At 36.0% G+C, this 10,138-nt stretch overlaps 1 long non-coding RNA gene across 1 annotated transcript in view; it reads right to left on the minus strand.

Annotated features, from left to right (window-relative positions):
- Positions 1–9,771, minus strand: part of LOC104915177 — a 33,021-nt gene extending 23,250 nt beyond the window's left edge. Inside the window, exon 1 of the long non-coding RNA XR_796269.2 lies at positions 9,703–9,771. This is a non-coding gene — a long non-coding RNA (uncharacterized LOC104915177). The remainder of the gene's footprint in view (positions 1–9,702) is intronic.
- Between the last annotated feature and the right edge of the window lie 367 nt (positions 9,772–10,138).

Here is a 10,138-nt window from a genome sequence, read left to right on the forward strand (position 1 = left end):
GAGAAGTCAAAGGTGAAGATAGAAAGTAGTTAATTATCTTCACAAAGCAATGGCCTGCACTTTGCTGGTGTAATACAAAATTCTAACTCATCAAACTTAGCACTGCATGATATGTAATTAATAAGCCTTCTCTTCTCCAGACTAAAAAACCTCAGCTCTCTCAGCCTACTTTCAATGAAGAGGTGCTCCTCTGATCATCCTCATGGCTCTCCTCTGGATCTTTTCCAACAGTTCCACATCTTTCTTTTGCTGGGAGACACCAAACTGAATCCAGTATTCCAGGCAGGGTCTCAGGTGAAAGGACTACGCTAGCAGGGAAAAATCACCTCCCTCAAAACTGTTGGCCACACTTCTTCTGATGCAGCTCAGGATATGGTTGGCTTTCTGGGCTGCAAGCACATGTTGAGTTTCCCATCCATCAATGTCTTCAAGTCCTTCCCCTCAGGGCTGCTGTCAAATCACTTATTGTACAGCCTGTATTTGTGCTTGGGATTATCCTAACTCAAGTGCAGGACCTTGGACTCGTTGAATTCCATGAAGTTCACAAGGGCCCGCCTCTACAGCTTGTAGAGGTTGGCTGACATCTCTTCCCTCCAGCATGTAGACTGCACCACACAGCTTGGTATCGTTGGCAAACTTGTTGAGGGTACATTCAATTCCACTATCTGTGTCACTGACAAAGACATTAAACAGTGCCAGTCCTAATAAAGATCCTTCAGTAATGTCAATTGTCACTTGGATATTAAGACATTCACCACAGCTCTCAGAGTGTGATGATTCAGCCAGTTGATTATCCACGGAGCTGTCAGTTTGTCAAATCCCATCTCTCTAGTTTAGAGATAAGGATGCCATGCAAGATAGTATAAGATAGCACAATCCAAAACTGATGACATCCGTTACTCCTCTCTTATGCATCAACACTGTAAACTCATCATTAGAAGGCCACCAATTTTGTTAGGCACAGTTCCCCCATAGTGACACCATACAGGCTGTTTCCAATCACCTTCTGATTTTCCATTGCTTCCACATTCTTTAGGCAACTTCCTGGTAAATTCTATCTGAAATCATTAAAAATCATTTTGTAAAGTTAATTCATGGCCACTTTATACAATGTGTTCCTACATGAGCAATTCTAAACTCTACAATTACATAAAATTTGTACCTCTTAATATCTTTTCCTACTGAGAAAGCTCTAAAGGAGTCTGCACAATCTGTTTGCATGTTGATTTGTACATCACTCAAGTAAGCAAGGCTACAAAGACTGTTTAGTCAAGGAAAGAATTTCACCTCCATTCCCATTAATGACACCTGACGCCAGAACAACTCTGTTTAGTATCTGCAATTAATTTAACTAAATTATAGCTTAGTGATATTCTTGAACACTGAAAATCTTAGTGCCTCTGTGCTAAAATAAATTAATATTCTAGATTCATGTAGCAACACAGAGGTTACCAAAAAGTTCAAAGTGAACAGTGGCATAGCTCTAAATTGTAAATAACAGCCAGACTTTTGAGATTAGTGACTGTGAATAAATCAATGGTAGATTAAAATACTAAAGGTCTTATTCCAAGTGGCAGAAAATAATGTTTTACTGCCAGTTGAATGCGTTCCAATCTTTGCTTTTATGCTCGGATATGAGATCCGAGATCTTTTTATTACTCTAAAAGAATAATTTCAGTCACTTTTAAAAGCACCTAAAATACAAATATAGCTGATAAAATATAATGAGTTTTTTTCTGAACCCATTACAGTGTACAGAGTACCCTCCCACCCCCACTATCTCTGGAAGATCGAAATATGCAACATACGTGGGACAAAAATAACTACAGAATTAACATGCAATAAATAAAATAGAGATAAATAACTCCTCCAGGCTTTTTGAACTACTCAGAACTTTCATTCTCATGCTTCTGGAAAAGATCTTTAATTGAGAGCTTATGATTGATAATGCACAAACTGGAACCTATTAATTTCACAATTTTCCTGATTTCACAATATTAACTTATCAGATAAGAAAAAAAGCCCTCCATCCCTCTTTTTATAGATCTATCTTTTGTAGAACTATCCAATTAACTAGGGAAAGACCAGGTAGATGTTACAGATCCATAAAAAATCAATATACAAAAAAGATACTACATTCTAAACCAGAATTGATGTAATAAGCTATTCTCCGTTTTTTAAACTTTGTCTGGGGGACTAAATCACAGAACTGAAAGAGCAGTAGAGAAGGCAAAATATTTCTTTCTATGTCTTTCCCTTTAGAATCCAGAGGAAAGAAACATCTAACACATACATCAGAGTTTCTCTAGTTTTCAAGAACAGAACCTCCTAGACCTAGGAGGTCTAAACCTCTAAAATTCCTAAGAATTGTAAATGGAGATAGAGGCAAAGGCTCTTCCATTCTATTCAAACACATTGGAGTTGATAGCAGAGGGGGGCAGCAAGGCTATTTGCAGCACTGAGCATGAAGCTCCTATATTCTACCATTATTATTACATGCTGGAATCATTCTGCTCATCTTCTGTACAGTAAAGTCTTCCCAAAGGAAGAAAAGAGAAAACCAAATCAACGTAATCAATAAAAGTTTGTATGCATTATTGCCATCAAAATAAATAAATAAATAAATAAATAAATAAATAAATAAATAAATAAACAAATAAAGCAGAAATTTAGTTTTAAACATAAAATAAACCCAATGATTGTAAGGTAGATTGGTCTGGCTGTACTTTATCTTTTTATGTGGAAAAGATGCAAAGAAGCACGGTCTATTCATTTCTTGTTTTCCATTGTCTATGTGCCACTGTAACATAAAGAAGGAAGAGGGAAGAGATGCCTGCAAACAGCTGTTAGCCACAAATGCTGACACATGATATAAGCTTCCCTTGCATTAGAGGTATGCTCTTTTCAACAACCAAAAACCAGGGCTGTAGTTTACATCCTATGGATATGGATAATTGTGTCCTTTAAAATGATTGTCTGTTCTGTGTACACAAGTTCGCTGAAGAATGAAAGAATTCTCAGTTATGTGATATGTCTTAAATACCTGTAAAAATGACTGAGCTTACATTTTTATAATAGAACATACGTAAGCTGCAAGAGAATGTTAATCTATATGATTGTTTTTGCCAAAGTTTAGCTTTGCCTTTAGCATCAGCTGCTTCCAAAAGTTTAATCATTCTGCATATCATCAGAGTGGATCACAAACTTCCAGCAAAGTTAAGAAAGTTATATTACTTTGCTTAAATAATGTATTACTCTGTATCGGTAGTTTTTTGGTACTAGCTGTTCATTGTATAGCTCTTGGCAGTTTCTTCTATGAAACACGAAGACAGAACAAAGGATTTCAATTTTTTAATTGCCTAATTCGCCTTTAATTCCCAATTTAAGTTTGCATGGCCTTTTTCCAAGTCTTTGGAAAAACAATTTATTAGAATTTCAGAATCCATATCCTGTACGCCACCTGAAGGTATTTTCGTTATGCATGCTTACTTTTAGAATATATATATTGAATATACATTATTAGAATTTAAAATTGTATGTACATATGCATAAAAACTTATATACACACACAAATACTTCCTCAGGTCCTCATATTAATTTTTTGCCCTTTGAATTTTTTCCACATTTATATAACACTTTCACACAACATGCTAAACCAGGCAAAATTCCAAATGCAGCTTCATATCTTATCAACTTATAATTTTTTTTCGCCTTTAATTGCTACTTCATGAAATTCTACTGTCACTTTCAGACCGTCTTCCAATTTAACCTGTGTACCACAGAGTTCACAATTTTTCTTCATCTTCATTTCCAAATCTTCACAGTTCTGAATTGTTTCTTTTTTTCTTAAATTGCATAAAATTATTAACCTATCTATATTCATAAACACAAGGACCTGTGCTGCCATCTTAAACTACACTTAGGATTCTAAGTATCTGACATGAAATAGTTTTAGCAACTAAGACATATATTGTGCTGAAACAACATATATAAACATATATTGTGCTACAGTTTATCTCATCTATGATTATAAACTAATTTTTAAACACTTTATTCGAGTACATAGTACTGGATCAAATCCTTTCGTGCTACTCATCTTTCAATTAATTTTAAATAAGGACTACTTTTGAAAAAAGAGCCCAAGGTAAATACAACGTATTAGGCAAAACATCTCAGCAACCATTTCCAAGTGTTATTCTTGTAAATATCAGTGAAGATGCAAAATCTGCGTTTTTACAACTATACTCCCAATCTCTCCTTTCAAGTGCACCAATACCAGAAAAAACTGCAGCTGCACCAGCTATACACAGTGGCCAACCCATAGGCTTTTTTCCTCCTCTCCACAAGCTTCTCTGCTTAACTGAAATCCATATCTTCAACTTTAGTGTTGGACTCAAGATTACCTTCTTTTTGGCAGATAGATAGATAATTTTTTTTCTGAGGCTTGGGGTGAATTTCTAGAGTACTTGTTCAAGTAATGAATTGATAGGAACAGTTAAGAATGCTATACATAGTACTAGCAGATGCTACATGAGCTTCCCTGCAGAGCTCTGCCACTGCCATTTCGGACCTGACCTATCACATCCCAGCTATTCTTGATCTGGACCTCTCTTGAGCAGGGACTGACAGAAGTTATCTGGCAGCGTGGCTCTGTGATTTGGACAGAGAGCCACTAAGGAATAAACAGCCACTCCAAAACTCATTTTCACTTGTTTGCTAAGCCAGTTTTACTATCAGATAAAAAGTTAATAGGCATTGTCATGAGTCACTAAATATGAAATTGTTTTTCAGCATCTGGACAGAGTATTTCAATGGTAAAAACAAATAACCTAAAGTTTATTAACATACATACACACACACACACATATAGAGTAAAAAAAACCCACCTGCCATCACCAATAAAACCTACCCCAAAAGCAAAGGCATTTGCAATTTAGGCATATAAAAGTTATATTCTTTTCTACAGCTGTGTGGGGTTTTTAATTTCTCCATACAAAAATCCCAATGGGGCTTTCAGCCTGCGCCTACAATTGATCCATTCCGGGAAGACACAGGTGTACCAGTGCTGGTTTACTCAAAGTCTGAATTACAAAATCAGTTTAAGAGATTATTTTCCTGTGTCAGTAAAAATAAATGTTCGAAGTGCTATGAACAATACATAAAGGATGTTTAATGACAAAGCATTACTAAAAAGGACTCTTGTAAGAAGTGTTAGTGTGAAGTGAGCCAAGTATTTCTTCTCCATGGACTATGAGCCTACAGAATTCATCAAAGAGAGCACAGAAAACATGTAGAAAAATGGACATTATATCTTCACAACTTTAGCATTTATCATGGAGTATGCCTCTTACAAATTATGGTAAATTACATGGACAGAATCATAGAATTGCAGTGCAAAACAATGATAGAAAAGACATTCTGACCTATGTGTTTAAAAATTAATTGGGATCTTCAATTGTACTAACTCAATAACAGGACTCATTTGAAAGGCCTGGGAATATCATCCACCAAAGAGGAAGGGCTTCAGTGGCTTTATTCTGCAGCCAGAAGTTTAACTCATGTTGAATGACTTTCATCATTAAGTCTGTACAACAGCGAGCGTTCTAACTTCTTTTCCTAGCATATACTCCCTACCCGGTAAGCTAAAAATTATAACATACAGTTTGCTTCCAGTGTTACTTTGTACGCATCACACACTAATTGGATTAAAATAATTATTTTATACTTTCAATTTACCAAATGCTTTCATATATCTAGGTGTTGAAAGATTTCCTAGCCAGACAGAGGATCAGCAGGATGACTACTGCTGAAGAAGTGGCCCATCTCTTTGTGCACCTAGCCTCTGAGGAAGTAAATATGGAACAGTAACATTTCCTGTCACAATCTCAATTTGTTTTGCTTCTTCTCAGTAGAGAGAACTTGTTCTAGGAGGGCTTGTATCCTCTTTGAGCTTGATTAATACAAAACAAAGTAAAACAAAACAAAACAAAAACAAAAACAACCCCCAAATCTTTACTGAGTAAAACTTGTGATACAAAAATTACCCCGAATATTGACAGTGATTAAGGCATTACATATTTGGTACCATAGTCAGTTTTTTGTTTTTTTTTTTTCTTCACGTAATTTGAGCAAAAGTGACCTCAGATCGCTTTAAATAAATTAATAAATAAATTAAATGTGCTTCTGTACTGATAGCATTGTCTCAGACTAACCTCTACCCCTGCACCAGTCTGAGACCCAGACAAGTTCAGACAGCCTTGTAGTGGTCTTACTTCATTTAGATTACAATCTTTGTTAAAAAAAAAGCATAATAAGAAATTCTGAAATTAGAAATACCATTCTTCCTAATTATAGTACCTGTCAGTTTGTAAAAAGACAATAGTTCTCATCAAAGCATTTAAAAGAAATCATACTGTAAAAGCCCATACAGGAAGTCATGGCAGGTTGACCTTGGCTGACTGTCACTGACCCATCTGTCCACTCTTGCTCTCCTTCCTCAGCAAGATATGGGGAGAAAGTAGATCAGTGGGCTTGTGGGTTGAGATAAAGACAGGGAGTTCTTTTACCAGTTACCATCACACACACACACACACTCACACACACACAAAAAAAAAGTATTTGCTGCAGAAAATAAGTTTATTTTATGGCCAACTAAAATGGAGTTGGATTGTGAGAAACAAAAACAAACAAAATCACCTCCCCCAGCTCAAACACCTTCTTCCCCATGGCTGTGCTTCTAACTTATTACTTCACTACTAATAATAGCAAACATGAAGTTTTCAGAATTACTAAAACTCTCATTGTGTCCTATCAGTTACATGCCAATATGATAACTCCGACATTCTTTCATTCCCAATTCTTCTAGGAGTAGGAGTGTTAGGGTCAGTCCACAGCAGTCCCTTCCTGCTACTCCTTCCTGCTCACACTAATCTCCTTTTCCAGTGTGGGTTCTTCATAGGCTGCATTTCCTTGACAACATATCCACCTGCTGCAGCATGGGATATCCCCATGCACTACAGCATGCGTAACTTCTCCAGGATGGTCCTCCATAGGCTGTAGAGAAATTCCTGCTCCACCATGAAGTGCTTTCTCCTCTGCTTCTCTGATGTTGTTGTCTGTATGGCTGTTTCTCACACGTTTTTCCCTTTCCTCTCTCAGACGCTGCCAGGCAGCATTTTCTTAATACTCTTTCCCTGTGTTTCCACCATCTCATCCTCTGGACCTAGCCATGCCCTGCAGCGTAGCAACTGGAGCACACTGGATGTGGCTGTGTCCATCATGGGGCACTTCCAGCCTCAACACAGAGGAACAAGTTAGCTCCAACAGTTACCCTCAGCAATTACCAAAATCAAAACCACCTACATTCAGTGCAGAAGTCAAAAAGATTAAGAAAATAAAATTTCCTATGACTTCATTCTAAGTAACAAAACAAAAAAATTAATAAGTTATTCCTCTTTTCCTCTGGGTACTCATACAGCAACATGTGCAATTAACTAAAGCCAGTCTGTATGGCATTCTTTATGTGTAGTAATGAAAAAGAGAATTTAAGCCTGCTTAGCTTTTGGGATTACCTCTTAGATTAACCTTGAAAGTTTTCTTCATTTTTCCCAGCTTTCTTTGTTTTCAGGTATCTACTCCATTTTAACTTTAATCCTTTTATATCTTCCTCTGTATCTCTGCAATCCATATAGTAGAAACACCAATTTGTCTCCACAGTTTCACCTTCCAAAATCTCATCTTTTTAAAGTGGATAACACAAATGCTAAAAGTTGTAGGGCAAAAGAATTACGTGCATTATTCGTTAAATTGTAAAAATGAAAGCCTCTAATACTCAGGAAACACTTGTTGCATAAGGAGTAGCTACTCTGTGTATAACATACCCGCACTTACTGCATCAGTTACCATAGCCTCAAGGTGACAGTTCCTGTCTTAAGAAGTACATTCATATCGGCTTGAACTCTTAACAAATAGCAAAGTGGATTGCAACTGCAAACTAGCAGTTTCTCTAAATTCTATTTAGGAAGACTGTCAAATGCGGTAAGAACAGTAAAGAGCATCATTTCCATCAAAGCCACGAAAGACTGAAGAATAAGGAACAGTAAAGAGCACTACAGCTGTGAAATCTATAATACAAATACACAATTTAGCACTCACATGTAAAAGAATTTTATTCCTGACATCTGTTAACTCAAGAAAAATAGAAAGTACTAATTTTCCACACAAGAGAATTCACCTTATTTTGTTGCTGTTTGCCACACAAGTTTATGACAAACGTTGTCCTACTGAATTAATTATAATACATACAATACCCTTTAGGTGATAGAGGACCTTTAATAAACTCCATCTTGAATTTCTATTCTGTATACCTTAAAGATAGAAACAGTACACTGCAAACATTACTTTAGACAAGTGTCCTGCAAGACACGCCTTTTACAATTATTATTAATTTAGGATGCTCTGAATCATAGTCAGACATTCAGAAGGGTGTGAAAATTAGAAATTCATTGGTTAGATGTCTAGCAAAAGAATATATTTCCCTGTCTAACAGAAGCTGGTATCATATATTTAGCTTTAAACACATGACTTACTTCAAAATTGTATCTTCGATTTTTACTTCCTTTCACTAATTTTCATCATTTATCTAGAATGGAGTGTGCTTTATTTATTTATTTATTTACTTCTGTGTGTGTTTGTGTGTATGTATGTACATAATAATTCAATTCAATTGAGTAGCAGCCACATCCCAATCATTAAAAGTCTAGGTTCATGTAAGCTCTGATATTAAACTTCTTGACCTCAAAAGGCAGAATAGTTGGCTCACAATCACAGATCTGTAGTGAAAAAAGATTTCTTAACAGCTTTGTGATACAGCAGCCCTGTAACTGGCTTTTTTTCTCCTTTAGTAATTTAGTTTCAAATGTACAGAGGGATCTCTCATACATAATGCTGAAATCCCACTTGTATTTTAACTGAAGAAGAAAGAAAAACTCATGAGAATAAGAAGTATAGGGTTTATTAAAGTCAAAACATTAAGAGAAATTAGCTGCTAGCACCTCTGAAAAGTAAGTAAATAAGTGTTTTCTTTGAATTTAGGCTTTGTAAAATGTGGTGTAGGAAACCCAGGAGATGAATCATCCAGACAAACAGTGCAAAGTCAAAAGTTTCTCAGCTTGAGAAACAGCCATGAAAAATGTCCTGCATGACTAAAATCTGTTCTAAGAAAACAGAGAGCTTGACATTTTGAGAGTTTGGATTTTGATGAAATTATATGAGGAAAACAAAATGTTGAATAGTATCACAGAATACACACGATTAGGAGTTCAAGATGTGGGATGGTTGCTAAAGAATACGACTGCAACAGATGTAAATTTAAACAAACAATGGGTACTGATTTAGAACTGTCTACAACAAGAATTTACGAGAGAAAGACCAAGAAAAGGGTATATCAAAGCTTAGATGACTGATCAGTAGTTCCACTGCTTACTAGCTAGCTGTCTGAGAGCTTACTTTAAATGCTGACAGGGCTCAAGCAAAAAAGTAAATAAATCACTTTTGGTAAAGCCAACTGAACTCATAGAATTCTGAAGTGAAAGAACTATGAGGCCAAGGAATATTCAGTTCAATGATGCTCACAATAAACAGCAGAACAAGATATCTCTGTTTTAAAGACCTCCATCTTCCCGTGTAAAACAGAAAACTCACATGCCGTAGGATCCACGTAAGAAAAGTCATTGATAGGAGACTGCAGGCAGTGCCTGAAGCCAAGCAGAATGGCAAACAGACTTTACTCCTATGTAGGTGATTTGCAGAGATTATTTACCCAGTCTAGCAACAGTGTAAGAAAATATTGATTTAGTAATGCAGCAGGAACAAGATTTGGAGGTATTAGCTGGGAAAATCTGAATGTGACTTTACCCATTTTACCATCTTATGCACTCATTTGAAACACAGATTATTTGATTAGCTTTATTATCTCATAATGAAGCATAACTATTTGTGAGTTTACCAGACACTGTCAACTTTGCTACGGATGATCTTTGTCCCAAGAGTTTTTCAAAATTAAAAAATCCCTAGATAGAAGTAGCAGTCTTGGCATTAATTTCTATGAAGTAATAGGAAGGAAAAAAAAAAAGTGTTT

This window comes from Meleagris gallopavo, chromosome Z, assembly GCF_000146605.3.
Source record: "Meleagris gallopavo isolate NT-WF06-2002-E0010 breed Aviagen turkey brand Nicholas breeding stock chromosome Z, Turkey_5.1, whole genome shotgun sequence".
NCBI lineage: Eukaryota > Metazoa > Chordata > Aves > Galliformes > Phasianidae > Meleagris > Meleagris gallopavo.